The 19,729-nt window shown below is 32.8% G+C and overlaps 1 protein-coding gene across 1 annotated transcript in view; it reads left to right on the forward strand.

Annotated features, from left to right (window-relative positions):
• sr (stripe) overlaps positions 1-19,729 on the forward strand; it is a 1,127,550-nt gene that overhangs the window by 148,638 nt on the left and 959,183 nt on the right. The window lies entirely within an intron of this gene.

Raw genomic sequence — 19,729 nt, forward strand, 5'->3', positions numbered from 1 at the left:
ACGGATTTCTGAATTCGCCCATACGTGCTTCATGCCCTGCTCATTTCAAACGTCTGGATTTAATGTTCCTAATTATGTCAGGTGAAGAATACAATGCGTGTAGTTCCGTGTTGTGTAACTTTCTTCATTCTCCTGTAACTTCATCCCTATTTTTTTTAGTAGGTCATTTTACGACGCTTTATCAACATCTTTGGTTATTTAGCGTCTGAATGAGATGAAGGTGATAATGCCGGTGAAATGAGTCCCAGCATTTGCTCATATTGGGTTGAGGGAAAACCCCGGAAAAAACCTCAACCAGGTAACTTGCCCCGACCGGGTATCGAACCCGGGCCACCTGGTTTCGCGGCCAGACGCGCTAGCCGTTACTCCACAGGTGTTTCATCCCTCTTAGCCCCAAATATTTTTCCTAAGCACCGTATTCTCAAACACCCTTAACCTATGTTCCTCTCTCAAAGTGATAGTCCAAGTTTCACAACCATAAAGAACAACCAGTAAAATAACTGTTTTATAAATTCTAACTTTCAGATTTTTTGACAGCAGACTGGATGATAACAATACAGCATTAAATTTGTTTCCGTGCTGTATGATCTCTGGATGTAAAAATATAAAAACAAATTGATCAGTTAAATTGAATAAATACAGTGAAATACTGAAAGAAAGTATACTTCGATCCTATGACACTATACATAATAGTTTGTGAAGTTATCGACTTGCCTGACCCATACATTATATAAAAATTACACTTACAGATACTTCCTCAATAGTAATATCTGTTTGGGGAAACATTTTAGTTAGAGTGTGTCACAAGAAATTAATCCAATCTTCAAAGAAAAGTCCATTGGATTCTATGGTCTTCAGCCACCATTCAGCGAAGTTCGTTATCCCACGAAGGTCCCAGTTTCTGGTTTTTGATGCGAAGAATTCAGCGATACCCATTTCAACGGCTTCCAAATTTTTGGAAATTTCTTCCATGAGGAAGTGGGCCATGGATCATTACAGATGATAATCTGAAGGCGCAAGATCAAGGCTATATGCCGGGTGGGGTAGCTGTTCGATTTTTCCAAATTCCTTGATTTTTCTCATGTTTGTTCGAGCGCTATAGGTATCGCACTTTCCTGTTGCAAGAGAATTCTATTTCAATTTAACCAACACCGGATACCTCACGAAACTTCATGAACTCGATCTAGCTGCTGAGAATAAAGATCCGCATCGAACTGCACTTCGGTTTGAAACAAATTCCCAGTGTATCACATCTTCCAAATTCCACCAGACACACAATATTTCTTTAGAGTCGAACCAATTTTGTTTAACAATGGCTTTGGAAAGTTGACGGGGACAGAGTAACGGATTTGATGTATCAGGGCTGCGGCAATATACTCATTTTCATCACATGTGATAATTCTCCTGATAAATCTATCAGCGGTAAGCTAACGACAGATAATATCACTCTGCGATGAACCTATTCAGGTGCCAGTTTATGACGTACAGATCTGCAACATCTGTATGATTAATGTGGCGGTGTATTTTATCTTTTGAAGTACCAAGTTCCTGTGATAACTTACGAGTACTTTTTGTGGATTTTCTCATACTTTTAGATCTTCCAGGACGTTGTAAATCCTTAATTTGTCCTTGTCCATTATTGTTACGCTGGAATCATTGCTGTACTACATACCCAGTAACGGCACCGTTACCTTCGACTTCACATACTTTGGAGCCGCGACAGCAGTTTTATAATCTTGTTTTTTGCAGTGTTTCTCAACCGCCGAGCAGCGGCCCATTACCGGGCCGGGAGATATTCTCCTAGAATTTGTCGTTTTACCTTAGTAAGAATTTTTCACGAATAAATATTTTATAGTGGAAATATTCTTAGCAGAATAATTTTTTTTGGTTGTGTCGAAAAGCGCAGATCCAGATCGTCTCTAAACTTTAAATTCTAATATCTAACTAAATAATATCGCGTAGCAAATGTCAGTGACTAAGACACTTATTTTTAGGATTTTTTTCCAGAAATCTTTCAACATTCAGGAAAGAGAATACCGCTGTTTATAACCGGTAATAAAAATTTCCTGCAAGCCGATTACAACAATGGGTGGCGAATCCTCTGTTCTCTAAACAGAACGAAATAGCATCTGAATTGCAGATGTCAGTGGCATATTAGCTGAGAAGTATAAATACAATTTTTTCACTTAAACTGAAGACTAAGGCAATCTGTATCCGGTTTTCGATACTGAATAATCATAGTGAATACTGTCTCTTCGCAAGTTCGTATTGCAGCGTGTAGGTACTTGTTTCAAAATCCGAATATCTTAATTGGAAAGGTATTTACGAGTAAATTTGTTGGAACCGGACCCTCGTATTATAGGAAAAGAATTTACCGGGCCGCGATCTCTGAAAGATTGGGAACCACTGTTTCAGAAGGACTCTAATCTCAAACTTTATCACCTCCATTTTATATATTTTTGTATTAACAATTGAAGCGTTGCACAGAGGTCTAGAATGCAAATTTAGCGGAACATATTAATAACTTTTCAGCTACCTAACAGATTTTTATGAAATTTTACACAGTAGTTACAGGTAGCATATATGTTTTGTATGCAAGCTCTCGTTACGTTGGTATAAGGGGAACTACCCATTATAGGGGGGCGCATTTAGACAAAATTAGAAACTTTTCTCCTATCTGACAGATTTTTATGAAATTCTACAAAGCAGTTACAAGTAGCATATATGTTTTGTATACAAGCTCTGATTACGTTGGTATAAGGGGAACCACCCCTTATAGTGGGGGCGCAATTAGACAAAATTAGTAACTTTTCTCCTATTTAAGAGATTTTTATGAAATTTTACAAAGCAGTTACAAGTAGCATATATGTTTTGTATATAAGCTCTGATTACGCTCGTATAAGGAGAACTACCCCATACAAGGGGTGCAATTAGACAAAATTAGTAACTTTTCTCCTATTTAACAGATTTTTATGAAATTTTACAAAGCAGTTACAGGTAGCATGTATGTTTTGTATGCAAGCTCTCGTTACGTTGGTATAAGGGGAACTACCCCTTATAGGGGGGCGCAATTAAACAAAATTAGTAACTTTTCTCGTATTTGATAGATTTGTACGAAATTTTACAAAACAGTTACAAGGAACATATATGTTTTGCATAAAAGCTCTGATTACGTTGGTATAAGGAGAACTACCCCTTTTAGGGAGCACAATTAGACAAAATTAGTAACTTTTCTCATATTTAACAAATTTTTATGAAATTTTACAAAGTAGTTACAGATAGGATGTATGTTTTGTATACAAGCTCTCATTACATTGGTCTAATTGTAACCACCCCTTATAGGAGGGCGCAATAAGACAAAATTAGTAACTTTTGTCCTATCTAACAGATTTTTATGAAATTTTATACAGTAGTTACACTTAGTACATTTGTTTTGTGTACAAACTCTGTTTACGTTGGCATGAACAGAAGTGCCCCTTACAGGGGGATGCATTTAGACAAAATCTTATGGGGGGGGAAATGTTACATTTTTAGGTACTATTGCACCTTTTGGACACTCGGGAAGCTTATTTGGTACATAATTAACAAGCTGTCATCTTGAATTCCCTGAATTATACTGCGGAAGCAGATTCGGTTCACAGATATTGAAATAACTGCAACCGAGAAAAATTGCACTACTGCAACTCGAAAGAATAGTGCTCATAAATTATTACTTCCGCAAATCTACGCACCTTAAGACTAGATTTAAAATAGAGGTAAATAGTGGAAGAAGTGAAAAAAAATCATTTTTGGACGAACCAAAGGGTTTTTTTTTTTCCTCTACCTTAGCAAAGTCTGCACTCAATGGTTAAATTTATATTTTGTCCCGTGTCCATTCATGCTAATTTTACATACTATAATAACATTAAATGTAACAAAAACAAACAGTGTTACATACCCAAAGAACTACTTGACATGTTGATACCAAATATGAATGGAATCGACCATTTACAACAGAGTTACAGCACAAGGAAAACGGCATACTCGCGGCGCTTGCTGAGTAAGAATGCTGGGTGGCGAAATGTGGCATGTTACCGGCTTCTTATCTCGCTATGCAGCCACCTCCGCTGATTAAGATTATCAATTGAGTGTTACTCAGTTATATAGGAAAAATAATTTAAGGGTTTAATTTCTTTTTTTTACATGTCATTTTTCTGCATTTGTCCTCCTAAATATGGATTTTAGACCACTGTGCGTTGGGCCGAATACCCTAATCTCAAACTTTATCACCTCCATTTTATATATTTTTGTATTAACAATTGAAGCGTTGGGCCGAATAACAGTCATGTTACAATCTGCTAACTGTGCAGAAGGAACAAAAATGTTACATCGTATTTCCGCACATAAATTTACTATCAGACGGCAACATAGACCGTTATTCCATTAAAATGTGTTTTGTACACAAGCGAAGTATACGATTGTTATTGAAAGTCATATTACACATCATAGATGTTTGTAACATTTGCAACTCCACAGAAATGCTACTGGGGAATATATATAATAAACAGTTTTATACAATCACAATATTATGTAATATACAAAATCAATAAAAGTGTTAAATTATGAACAAAATGATTATGAAATTCATTTTTAAATGCTATATATTAATATGAATTCACACGATGTAATTTATTGAAGTTACACTCAATGTCATATTATGAATAAATATACAATATTGGTCAAATAATAACACTATTATTAGAAATTAATTGCAGTATTGAGATGTAGGGACACCATTAAATTAATGAAAGTTGTAACAATAACAAATGAATAAAGAAAATTAAATATTACAGTTAAAAAATTGTTGGGGGATGGAAGTTGAAACCCTGTCCCGAATACGCAGTATCCATCCCAAGAGATGGCTTATCTGTTAAGTATAAATTGTATTAATAATGAAGACAATAACAATCACAGTTTTTAAATGCTGACTGTAAGAGAGTAATACATTTTAAACAGCTCCTTTCTGACATCAAGAGCAAGCTGTGAGCACATCTCCTTACAAAAATTTCCACAAATCTGTTCCTGAAACGAAATACCGTGATAAAGTTCCAAGATAAACTATAGTGGCGAAACACAACATAGACGAAGTAACACTAGATTAAGTGTAAATTAAAATAAAACTTACAACTAATAAAATACTGCAAAAATTACACATAGGAACTTACATTACTTGGGGATCTTTCGCACTAACTTGCGACTTCGTCTTCCTTGTTGTATACTCAAGACCACTATCTCTCAGCGACTTTCGTGACATATATTTCCACTTATTAATTTTAATTTGTCTGGATCCTTTTTTTATAGATTTATTTAGCCAGTCAATATCTACCGTAGAAATCGGCACTGTATTGCAGTTCGTCCATTTTACGTAATAGATAACCGAAACCTGATATACAGAGTTCAAGTACCCAGTATTCTTAAAAAGAACAAACTCCCGTGGAACAACTCCCGATACGATGTAAACAACTGGATACGCTAGAAGTGACTAGTGACATAAACCGTTGTTCCAACCAAGAAATTCATGGTTGTAACTCGTGTAGAAGCGCCTCTGATACAGATATTGAAAAACAATTTTTGTTATAGCTGTGTAAGATTATACAGAGCATTATTCCATTAAAAACTCGATTTTGAAAAATTGTGACCGTTATTCGGCCCAACACTTCAATTACTGACGATGCACAATGCACAATAATAACCATAGAGTCCTGTAAATTTCATTGCCCAGCTAAAGAAAATCATTAAAATTTTACAAAACACCAAACTTAGAAAAACCGATTTTGCTTGTGAGATGACCTACAGCAATATATTGGAATCTGCGTTATAGATTCGGTAGCTTAGTTTATATTTAATAAAATACAGTGGTTTCCACTCAAAATCTCCTTTTGGAAGATACTGGGATATGATTTTTATTGTCACTAATCTTGTGCAAATATGTACAAAGATGTTGAGATTAGTTATCATCTTAAGTCAGTTCATTTTTTTTTTTTTTTTTTGCAAGTACAAAAATGTCACACACAAAGAATTTTAACTAGTGGCGTTTGGAATGGAAATGAGATTTCCACTTATATCACTTCTTCTCCCTGCTGTTGAGTCTCGAGTCGTGATCAGCATACATCTCCGACTCGGCTTCTCCTGTCTACGGTGGAAATGTCCCAATCAGGTGGGGACCACGCCCACCTTAATTAACACCCAATTCCAAGATGCAGCAACAAGCAAACTCATGGTATAGTCGCCACAACAACGGACTAAACAATGCTGCGTAATGAAGCAATCCGACAATGTGCATCAAGGTAAGAGACCTTCACCCGCAACTCCGTGTACTATACGCCCACAATATGTAAATTGAGTAACGATATCCGATTGAGTGTTGGTCAGAGAACAAACAACAGTCGGTATTGCTTATAGCAATTCCTTGTATGTTATTGCATTTACTGTACGCTCGAAAAATAAATACTTAAGTGAGGCGTGTAGTTGCAAAATCAGATACGTCACTTATTTTTTCGAAATGAGTTAATGTTATATTTCATATCTTCATATGATTCTACAACTGCTATAGCACTATTATGCTCCAAAGCGAGATACATCACATGGATTTGTATGATGAAAGAATAGTATTGGTTGCAAATCCTTGGTTCCTTGGAAACGTTTTTCCTTCATACTGAAAAATTATGTTTTAGTGATGTATCTGATTTTGCAACTAAACGCCTCAAGTAACAGTTAAATTAAATTAAATTTTAGTTTTATATATTCTTATTGTGTAGTAGACATAAGACAAATTGTATTATATACTTCTTAATTTAAATTCGGATATCCGCCCCTGAGCACGCGTTCTACTCTTTCAGGGGTGAGCTAAAGTTTCATCTGTTTATATTATATTTTAAGTTAAAATTATTAGCAAAATAAAAATAAATAAACAAACAAACAAACAAACAAACAAATAAATAAATAAATAAATAAATAAATAAATAAATAAATAAATAAATAAATAAATAAATAAATAAATAAATAAATAAATAAATAAATAAATAAATAAATAAATAAATAAATAAATAAAATATTTTCTGAGAGAATATGCAAATTATAATTTAAATTGTTCAGTTTTGAAGTTATAAGAATTACGCACTTTTATTTTTCCTTACCTAATCCACACTGAGAACAAGTTGTAAAGAAATTCAGACGTCTTCAATGTTTTATCAATAAAATTATAACTTACCCTAAGCCATATCACCAAAGTAAATTCAGGACGTTCTGTAGAATTGTTATCAAGAAGTCTGTTATGGATATGCCCCTGAGAGTTCTTTTTATAACATCTACCATTCTCATTATAGCATTCTCTTTCTTCGTCCTGTTATCGCCTCAACTTTTCTCAATAATATATGTAGTTAAGGATATATTAAATAAAAGAAATGGTCTCTGAATATGAAACTTTCTCGTACATCCAGATAGTTTCAAAAAATTAATTTTTAATGATTACTCTGACGATATTTCCCTTTCTAATTTATTTCTTTAAATCTTAGTGAAGATTCTAACCAAAAGTTTCGATATGCCAAGGCTAGTCTAATCCAATAGGGTCCGGCCTATGTTAGAAGACGAAATTCCAGAAAATGGTTGTTACTTACCGTGCTAATATCTGAAGGACAAACGTGAAAACAACACAATTACGTATAACATAACTACTTGGAGGACACTATAATGTTAAGCGGGCTATTGAAAAGGAATATATTCTAAATCAGAACCAGAATTTAAATATGGTACGGAAATTGTATGATTAATGTAAAACAAACAATGACATACCCCGTTATTTAAGTTCAATCAGCCACAATTTGAAATTATATGCAGAAGACAACATAGATGATGTATGAATAGTACCGGTACAAATAAAAGTTACGTTTCAGCTTCATTATTTCCATAGGCAACGTAGATAATGTATAAATAGTACAAATAAAATTTATGCTTTTACACTTCATAATTTCTATTCATACTCGTCAAATTTTTCAATTAGCGTACCCATAGTATTGACGAATTTGACAAATAATCAAAATATTTCGTTGACGAAATATCTGTTGTCGACATTTCCCTTGTCGAGTTTCTCAGTTGTCAAACGCATCTTGGTGACGAATTTCACAATCAGGCAAAATAAATCGTTGACAAAATGTCTGTAGAGAGAATTTCTGCTAATCGTAGATATAAGCTGATGGAAAAAAGTGACGAATTTCACAATCAGGCAAAATAAATCGTTGACAAAATGTCTGTAGAGAGAATTTCTGCTAATCGTAGATATAAGCTGACGGAAAAAAGTGACCAGTAGGCCTACTCTTTAAGAAGGACTGAGATGATATCACAGTCTAGTACTGTATATACAGTCACGAAGCTCAATACGTAGTAAATATGCATCCATAGATAGTTGCTAACCACTAGGAATGCTAATATCGCCTCATTGCAGACAATGAGAAATAGACCGGCACAGTCTATTGTTCCTAGCACCCTCACAACTCAAGCTACGCGACTGTATATACTAGACCGTGATATTATTGTCTTCGTTGCCTTTGGCCATCTGCCTGTCGAGTGGTATTTTGCAATTAGTCTTCTGTAAGGGATGTTATAAAATTTAAGAAGGAACTGTAGCGAAGAGATAAATCTGTAGATAATAATTAATTTATTTGGATAAATAATATTACTGTCTCTATGACATGAACTGTACCTTTCGCCTACTTTATTTTGGGGTGACGTCCCATTACTCAACAGATTCCGTTCATTAGTTTACGAAAAATCGCAGTACAAAGACAGATAAATGAACAAATAACGTACCAAAATCCCCATGAAAATATGGAAAGATATTAATTCTTCCCGTTTCTACTAAATACAATAAAAGAGTAAAAATGTAAAAAATAAAATAAGAAAGACAATTGGAAAAGTAACGGAAAAACAAAGGAATAAATGAAGAAAGAAGAATGAAAGTAAAGGAGATAGTAAGAATAAAAAAGAGAAAATAATAGGACAAACTGGGAAAGGGAAGAAAATATAGTATAAATAAGAAACAAGGAATGAAAAAAGCCATAAAAAGAAGAGAATTAAATAAAGAAGAAGAAGAAATAAATAAGGAAATTGAATAATGAAGAGCAGAAATAAGGGAATTAAATAAAGAACGGAAATAATGGAATTAAATATAAAGAGACATAAAAAAATGAGGAAATTATATGAAGTGAAATTAAACTTAAAGAGGAGGAGATTGTATAAAATGAAAAAAATGGTGATATAAGAGAAAAAAGCTAAGAGAGAGAGAGAGAGAGAGAGAGAGAGAGAGAAAAGAAAGTAAAAAAAATGTAAGAAGGGAAAATAAGGAAAGGAAGAAGCAAATGTGAAAAAGACAAAAGATAGAAAGAGGAAAAATGGAAAGAAGAGAAAAACAACACAGAAAAATGTAAAGAAAGAAAGAAAGAAAGAAAGAAAGAAAGAAAGAAATGATATTAAAGAGACAGCAAAGGACTACGGAGAAAAAAAAAAAGAGAGCTTGATTCCATGGGATTAAAAGTTGCAGACACGTTGCTTTTCGAAAAGAATAAACAATGATACCTCGAAGCAATAGCACTAATATATTCCTCGCTTCAACAAATAACAACACGGAGGGGCTGCACGTGACCGCTACCGTGGAAACGGAATCGCTGTGTGTGGGCAGAGTGACAGTGTCCATCAAACAACAATAGAACGTTCTTGTGGGGACAGGTGTTGAATTAACATTCCGACCTCGTCTGCTTGATGAAATTATTGAGTGTAAGCGGGCATCAAGTCTGCTGTCAAATGCTTATAAAACAAAAACGGGGATTGATGGCGCAGTTTACAACTTAAACAGACATCGGCATCTCTTCAAAGACAACTCTATCAAAGCTTAACTTTCTTATTGCGTAGCTGAGGAAGAAAGGAAAGGCGAAGTGAAGAAAAGAGGATGAAAAGTAATACAACAGGAACAGCAACTAAAGAGGAAAGGAGTTAAAGGATAAAGACTGAACGAAAAAAGAGCAGAATGGTGTACGAGAAAAAAAAAAGGAAAAGAAAATGAGAAGAAATTAATAAACACACATACATACAAAGAAAGATGGAAAGATATTCCAAAGGAAACGAAGCAGATAAAGAAAACAAACGTAGAGGCAAGGAGAGAAGAAAGGAAGAAAGAAAGAAAACGTAAATGGTCGTAATATACATACATATATATATATATATATATATATAATGTATAAGATAGACTAAGTTGTATAGTAAGAGAGATAGCAAAAATGGATGAAGAAGGAAATAAAACGTAAAAGAACGAACATGAAAAAATGTAAATAAAAGAAGAAAAAAATTGTGTGTGTGTGTATATATATATATATATATATATATATATATATATATATATATATATATATAACAAATATAGGCAAAATGAAAGAGGTAAAGAAACAATTCAAGAATAAAAAAATGAAGGAAGGAGAGAATAAGTAAAAACAGAGTGAGAGAAGCAAAGAAACAATGCAAGGATAAAAGAACGAATGAAGGAAATAATAAACAGAGTGAAAGAAGGAAAGAAACAATGCAAAGATAAAAGAACGAAAGGATGAAAGAATAAACAGAGTGAAAGAAAGTAACAATGCAAAGATAAAAAACAATAAAAGAATAAAGAGAATGAAAGAGGAAAGAAACAATGCAAAGATAAAAGAACGAAAGAATGAAAGAATAAACAGAGTGAAAGAAAGTAACAATGCAAAGATAAAAAAAAACCGATGAAAGAATAAACAGAGTGAAAGAGGAAAGAAACAATGCAAAGATAAAAGAACGAAAGGATGAAAGAATAAACAGAGTGAAAGAAGTAAAGAAACAATGCAAAGATAAAAGAACGAAAGGAGTAAATGATAAAGAGTGAAAAAGGAAAAAAAAACAATGCGAAGATAAAAGAATGAAAGGAGTAAAGGATAAACAGAGTGAAAAAGAAAAAAAACAATGCAAAGATAAAAGAACGAAAGGAGTAAAGGATAAACAGAGTGAAAAAGGAAAAAACAATGCAAAGATAAAAGAATGAAAGGAGTAAAGGATAAACAGAGTGAAAAAGGAAAAAAACAATGCAAAGATAAAAGAATGAAAGGAGGAAAGAATAAACAGAGTGAAAGAAGTAAAGAAACAATGCAAAGATAAAATAACGAAAGAAGGAAAAAATAAACAGAGTGAAAAAAACAATTCAAGGGTTAAAGAACGAAATGAGGAAGGAATGATAAGTAAGGAGAGAAAGACAATGAAAGAAAGAAAGAATAAGTAAAAGCAGAGAATAAACAAAATGAAAAAAGAAAAGAAACAATGCAAGGATAAAAGAACGAAAGGAGGAAAGATTAAGTAAAAACAGGATGAAAGAAGGAAAGAAACAATGCAAAGATAAAAGAACGAAAGGAGGAAAGAATAAACAGTCTGAAAGAAGAAAAGAAACAATGCAAAGATAAAAGAACGGAAGGGGAAAGAATATTGATAATAAGTAAAAATGGAAATAAAGGAGAAAAGAAACAATGGAAGAACAGTATGTAAGGAGGAAAAATGATAAATAAGGAAAGGACGAAGAAAGAATCTTAAGTAAAAACAAAATGAAAGAAGAAAATCAATGCTAGAAGAGAAGAATAAAAGGAGGAACTGATGATAATAATAAATAAAACAGAATTAGAGAAGAAAATAATGAAATGAGCAAATGTTGACAATAAGTAAAATCTGAATTAAGTAAGAAAAGAAACAATAAAAGAAGAAAAGAACGCAAGGAGGAAACTACAATTAAAACAGAATTAAAGAAGAAGAAGAGAATATTAGATAGATACAATGATAATAATACATTTAAACACATATAAGAAAGAACGAAACAATGCAAGAAGAAAAGAATGAGAATGAAAAAATATAAAAAAAAGATGGATAGAGAGATATAAAAAGTAAAATGAAGACATAATAGGCGAAGAGAAGAAAAGATAAGAAAAGGTCAATAAAAATAGATAAATAAGGAGGAATGGATAAATAACAGGAGACATAGTGAAAAATAAAGAGTAAAAGAGGACAAAGAAAAAAGGAGAAGAGAAATGAAGAAATTGAAGAATGAAATGTGAGAAGAAATTTTACGAAAGAGGGAGAGAGAGAGAGAGAACAGTAGCAAGTAAAAGCACAGTCTAGTATATATAGTCACGAAGCTTGAGTTGTGAGGGTGCTAAGGACAGTAGACTGTGACGGTACTATTTCGCATTGTCTGTAATGAAGCGATATTAGCGATCCTAGTGGTTAGCAACTATCTATGGATGCATATTTACTACGTATTTAGCTTCGTGACTGTATATACTAGACTGTGGTAAAAGATTGAAAGAATGTCAAACATAAAAGGCAAGAATATATTAATGAAACAGAGGAAAACAGAAAAAAAAATAGATAAGAAGATACAAGAAACAAATATAACGGAAAGCAATATCGGTAATAAACAAATGGAAAATAAAGAAAAGAGAAATAGAGAAAATGAAGGAAAATGAGATAAAATTGAATGTTCTGACTAATTTTCTTACCGGGAGATAACCGTTTATTTCCTAGCACTGAGAAACGTTCATATCCTAATATCCGCTACTGTGATGACTTCAAGGACCAAGTCCTTCCACATTTTCAGTCTCGTTCTTGTAGTACTGTGAATTATTAGTATTACAAATTCACAAGTAACAATACTCTTTTCTCCTTTCACCAGCACACAGTAGAAACGTTATCTCTTTACATAATCACAGGACTAGCTCAAGATAAATCATGGACAGAAAGACTCAGAGGATAGTAAACTTTCTTATCCATAGGGAATCGAACCCGATTGTGCTGAGTTTTACATCTAGAAGCACACGAACTACAGCGGAGATGTTCAAGGTACTTCGTTAAATAATTCCTGTTGTGATGTAGTTTTTCTTGGTAGAATTTATATGAATCATAATTGTACAGTAACTTCATCAGTTTAGTTCTGGCCTTGGATTGTTTGTTGTAAGAATTTCAAATGTGGTTTAATGACAACTTTAGAATTAACGAACCATAACTGGAATAATCGCGGCTTCGTTTCTTATACCACGACTATTAACGTTAGCATCTCATTTATACATGGAGGAGAATATCTTAATAGCAGAGTAGAGTCCTACTCGTGTTTATTTGCGATATTCCTGCAAGCTTTAATAAGGAGAACGGAATAAATTATGACAGGCGTCTTTAAGATACAAGGTGAAATGTTACCAATAGCGATTATTCCCTCTACAAAGCATCAATAACAAGGGCTGTAATTGCAATTATTTTTTATTTAACGTTCCTGAGAGCTTAGGCAAACCAAGGGAATATGAATATGATCATATAGGATTACGGGACAAAGTTACACTCATAACTGCAAAAAATAAAACAAGCTTTTGCGAAAGTGCTTGGCTTAGATTTCAACGTACTCTATTAGAAGGTTTTTTATAGTTATTTAACATTTTTGATCATTTCAGCTTAAAGTTATTTATTTTATTTTACAGAATATAAAATAATGATCATGTTAATAAATTGTATGTTTGTATAATATATTCGAAACCTTTCTCCTTGCGTAATACGACGTTCACAAAGATTTTTAAAAAATTCACTACTGGCTTCAATGCATTTGGCAGCATGCATATCCATCGCGAGTCTAGATGTCCTTCAAAGATATGCGAGCCAATCAGCTGATCTAGAGCACGCCTATGCTTCATCTGCCTACATTTTATGACTGCGTAGGAGCAGACAAGTTTGAATTCTTCTTCAAAGTGATGCACTTATCAAAACAAGGAAATAACTTAGTTACTTATTCGGAATACAGTCCATATTCAACGAAGATTTTACTCAATATAACCACAAGAATAATCTCCGTACAACTCTGTCAATTATCTATTTTATGTACCTATGTGAGTATGATTATCTAGACTACATAGAATGAAATGGAAGGTAAACTAAATAATAATAATAATAATAATAATAATAATAATAATAATAATAATAATAATAATAATACTTTATTGCCAGAACAAAGATACATATTGATTTTTTTTATATATGAGAACTCTGTAGCATCCCCAGAAAGAGTAAGTTACATACTCGTGCTCCGGGGGCATTCCACGTAAGTTACTGCTAAGAAATTTTATTGAATAACAGAGTAAAAAGTAATAAAAGAAAAAAAGAAGAAGAAAAAACACTTATCACAATAATTGAACTTTAAATTTTCTCTGTTAACAGCAATTTTAATAGATTTTTTGAAATAAGGAGCATTAGCAAATTGTATGTTTTTGGGAATTCATTATCATGTTATAAAACTTAGGACAGAAGTTGCTACTGTGATTATATGCTACAGTTGTAGTACATTTAGGCACTGTCAAGCATGTGTTGTCTGATCTTTTGGTTTTATATTTATGTGAATATAAATTAAATATGTTTCGGTTTTTATGAACGAAATTCAGTAATACATTGTTATAAATTTGATGGAAGTCAAATACTTTAAATTCTGAATATACAGCTCTGAAGGGTAATCAAGAAGTTATTAAGGCATATTTTTATTATTCTTTTCTGTAGCAGAGTCATTGGCATGAGGGAGGTACTATAAGCAATACCCCATCCTATAATGCCGTACTGTAATACAGCTTGTACTAATGCGAGATAAATCAGTCGTATAGTATGGAGAGTCAAGTAATTTCGTAGGATGACAAAATAGTGAATAATTTTTCTTAATCCATTGCACAGAAAAAAAAACATGTTTATCCCAACGTAAATGTTGGTCGATTATTATTCCTATTTCTATCAAAAGATTCATGTTCGCGTCCAGAAAAATATGTGTTTGTTAGTGTAAATCTTAAAAAGTGGAAAAATCGTCGTTTCTCGAGCTAGAAATGCGTTTTTTTGTATATGCAATAATAAAACCTACAAATTCCAACCGATTGTGCTAATTCTTTCAGAAATGTTTAATACGCATTTTTAAACAGTATTCTATCACTGGTTTCGATTTTCCACTCAATGTATAATGAAATGATACGTTAACTACAATAACCGATCAAAAGTATGTGGTATTCTGTTCATGACTCAATTTTATGAATGCATTTCAATATTCGTTTTGTGTAATTACAGGTATGGTTTTTCCATCTTTCACATTTCATTTTGATTTTCTCACGCCTTGTGCAATACTAATTCTCACGTAGACCACCAAGCGAGAGGAAGAGGAACTAATAAACAAAGTCAATTACACATAACTCCTCACGTGTTACTAACGGAAACGGCAGCACGTCAACCAAAGCACATGGAAGGAAGTTGTCATAACTAGTATTTCAGCATTTTCTTCACGAATCCCTCGCAGAAACGAAGCAACCAATATGTTTAAACCTTTTCCAGTTAATAAGTCTTAGTGTCAATGACAGCCGACTCGTAAACCTGTGCCGAAAGGATCAAAAGAAAACCTATAGTTTCATTCGTCGAATATTATAGTTAACTTAATGACATCACACCATCCATCGGAATGCTTCACGTGTGCATTACACACCTGCCAGCAATGACGAGTCTTTTGTCATGCGTTAGTAACACCTTTTAGCGGAATTTGTTTACGCTACCAGAATAATGCTGTATCGAGAACAGACTTGGAATTAACATGGTTGTTTCTGAACTTTGAAGAACTGGATAAATATTAGTCAATAATAATAATAATAATAATAATAATAATAATAATAATAATAATAATAATAATAATAATAATAATAATAATAATAATAATAATAATGCTTTAAGTTATGTCGAAAACCTAAAATCTTTCTGATATAAATTATTTTCCTCGGTTCAAAAACTGTCACTAACATTTTAATCAGCTGTTGCTCAAAAACTGTTTCAAAATACAAATGTGTAAGTCTATGTGTATTAAACAAATTACAAAACAAAAACTGGATCTAAATAAAAAACTAAAGATAATATACAATAAGAAAAAAAGTAAAAGCCGATCAACAAATCTAATTACAATTATATTAGCCTCCTCTCTATTCCTAACATTAATTGTAATAGTAAAAATTACAAATATTTCAAAAGGACCACTACGGCAAATAAATTAATGAATAAACCGAAAGGAGCGACTTCGAAGTTTGATTATAATCATTATTGTCATTATTATCATTATCATCATTATTATCGTTGACATTGTCATTAGCATTGTTGTTATAATAATAATAATAATAATAATAATAATAATAGTAATAATAATAATAATAATAATAATAATAATTATTATTATTATTATTATTATTATTATTGTCACTAACAGTCACATTACCACCGGCTGCCACTGTGTAGCTTAAAAATTAAGCTGCAGAAAGCATTAAAATTATGTAAAATTCAATAAAATATTTACCAAATTTGCAAGGTGCGATCGCTGAAGTAGTTATTTAAATAATGCCCCATTATGTCGTAACCTTTGCGCTCTGAGTCATACATGGAAACAATTAGCAACCAGAGTCAGGAAAAGAAGAGAATGAAGACAGCGGAAAAAAGAAGTAAAAGTGGAAGAATTTCTGCAGAGGTCAGAAAATTAAAGTAATTGTCATCCGTAAGTACATCATCTCGACGCTAGAGGCAGCAGCTGAAGTCATGCCCAGTTTCTTACTCGATGCGTCACCCCTTTGGACAAAAAGGCTGCAGAGTTGATGACGGTAATTTTACCACTTCCTATACTCACATCCGTCTCACTCCGTCTTCTGCTGCTAACATCGCTCTTGACCTACATTTTAAGAAATATTACACGCTACGTAAATGTTGTGCACATCCGCTGTGTTTGGCGACGAAGTATATGCGTCACTGATAATCACCAGTACACACTTGCTACGTTTATTAATCACTCACCAGAGGAATATTATAAGTACAGGATTAACATATTATAATTATTTCATGTTTATGAATATTCTTCTTAGTCTTGAGGAGCTACACCATCATCTAGATCAGCGGTGACCAAAACTCGAACTGGCAGTGATTACACGCGAGAGAGAGTCTATGGCAGTGATGTCAAAGTAAGCGCATTTTTCTGACCTTGACGTCGTGCGCGGGCATTAAGCGCTAGGTATGCTAGGAGGAATAAGCAGCCTCTTGGATTAAGCAAACAGTGGTGCACAAACTTCAAACGGAACGTGAAATTTTATGTCGTTATTTTTATATGGCTTCTTTCTGTTTGTTATTTTATATATTGTCTGTAAAACAAAAGTACTAACACCTATTCCTTAGCCTAATATTGCAGTTGTGTTTTAAACGCTAATAACATAATAAAGAGTAAAGAAGGAATATTCACACAAATTCCATAATAACTACAACTATATTATACTAAGTGAATTAAACACATTCATAAAGAAAGTGTTATCCCAAAGAAAGACACTGAATACGACATGATAAATTGAAATTGATATTGATGGTATCTTTAGCCTTATAAAAGTAATCAAAACAATAATATAGTACAAAGCAAAGTTGTCTGGGTATATGTTTTAACTGTAACTAATATTACATAATAAAACTCTTATCGCATTATGTTTCTAGGTGATATTGGTGCGTAACTTTCTGTTATCAGAATATTAAATTATCTCGAAATCTGCTGAAGCTATAGAGCTGACGTTTTACCAACACATAGGTACATATCTTTTGTTTTTGATGTAACAGTATTTGCTTTGTTAATTCATTTCCTTACAAACATTTTTCATGCGAATATTTTCAAATATTTTAATACACTATCTTCAGTAATACGATTTACGATATATTAGATTTACGAAAACATTGTTTTAGTACCTGTAAGGCTACTAAACAAACATATCTGAAAATTTCAGTTTTCTGTAAAAAAAAGTTGAGAAAATATTCCTTTTGAATAAAAAAGCAAACTCGTGAAAAATGAACATTAAAATTAAAACTTACATTTTTGTAATGCACTTATACTTCTCAGACAAATCTAAAAATTAACATGGATACAGTTTTAATAAGTTCTCTTCCCTTTATCCATTGAATCAGTGCTGGCCATCCCTGTATATAGCTCGACCAAGCGGCATATACTATCTCTTTCGTCTGTCTCTTTCCTTTCCGCTGTAAAGCGCTCAGGCTCTCCTGGGCTCTAAAGCGCGCTTGCTCCTATGGGCATCAGTTGACATCACTGGTCTATGGAGTAAGGAGACGGGGGAGAAGTATTTGGCATAAAAACTACAACCAGTGGTGGTTCATCAAGCCGCGAATAAAAATCGAAAGCTTTGCTGTATCAATACTGTCATTACTGTCATCAAGAGCCAATAAAAAACATATACCTACAAATTTTCTTGTTTTTTTTTTTAATATTCGTCATGAACACCATCAGAAATCTCCTGAATTCTCTTCTGGATATTTAGTCGAAAAATGCGCAGTTTTTTCAAAATGAATTAACAACTTTCATTGGACAAATTATTTCTGCCACCTTGATCATTACGCTTTTAAAAAACTCTCTTCCGTTGGAAGGCTTAAGAAAACAAGCTATTTCGTTCGCCATTAGATAGCTGGCTTCCTTATATTTATTTATGTCATCTTTCTCTTCATGACGATGATTTATGGCTGATTTCAGTTCTTGGAGTTTAATAGCTCACTTCATTACTACGCTAGCACGTAATATTCAGTTTCTCTATATTATTATTACTATTATTATTATTATTATTATTATTACTGCTGCTGCTATAAGTATTATTATTAGTCTATTATTATTATTATTATTATTATTATTATTATTATTATTATTATTATTAAATCAATAACTAGTAAATAACTGATAATAGTCATCAAAAGATTTTTAAAAGTTAAAATGAAGATAAAGCGTATTCTAGTAATTATTTTATCCTTCAAGTGAAGATGTAGGCCTATATATTCAGGCACGTATATAAGAATTGTGGTAACACTTGCTGATAAATAATAATAATAATAATAATAATAATAATAATAATAATAATAATAATAATAATAATAATACCTGCTATGCCAGTGTATTCAGCGTAATGCCCTGTAATGTCGCTTCTATATACTACTACTAATTGAACCGTTGAGTAAAGCAACATATTACATTTTCTCTGACAGAACAGCGAATAAATTCCTCTTCCCATTCTGTACGAAACCTTCTGTTCCTGCTAGAGACAGAGGGTTTGTAGAGCAATGTACAGGAAACTCCCCTTACCAGTATGAATGTCTTTGATTACACGATGTAATCACGATACCCAGTTTGGTCCCCGCTGATCTAGATGTTTCGTCTTTTCTATGGATCCACACTAGATGCTCTCACATGGCGGACGTCCCAAACTTGTGGTCAGCGCGGTGCAGGACCACCGCAGAGACATCACAGAATAAGAACAAGGCAAAGAATACACTCAGATAAATCTCCTAGCACACAGGGAATGGAAGAACGAACCGCTTGGTTGGGAAGCGCACGCGCTTCGACCGAGCCCTAGCGGCGATTTTAGAGGTGAACGAATACTAGAACTTAATGGCTAGTGATCCACGTTAGTCCCGTAAATCGGTGAGTAAAAGAACTAGTGTTATCGTAAAAGACGAGTATTTTCCCCTGGACAAAAATACAGTACATTTAAAGTAAAAATGAATATTTACCGTGGAACACTATAACAATAATAATAATAATAATAATAATAATAATAATAATAATAATAATAAT

The sequence above is a fragment of the Periplaneta americana genome, chromosome 4 (assembly GCF_040183065.1).
Source record: "Periplaneta americana isolate PAMFEO1 chromosome 4, P.americana_PAMFEO1_priV1, whole genome shotgun sequence".
Taxonomy (NCBI): Eukaryota; Metazoa; Arthropoda; class Insecta; order Blattodea; family Blattidae; genus Periplaneta; species Periplaneta americana.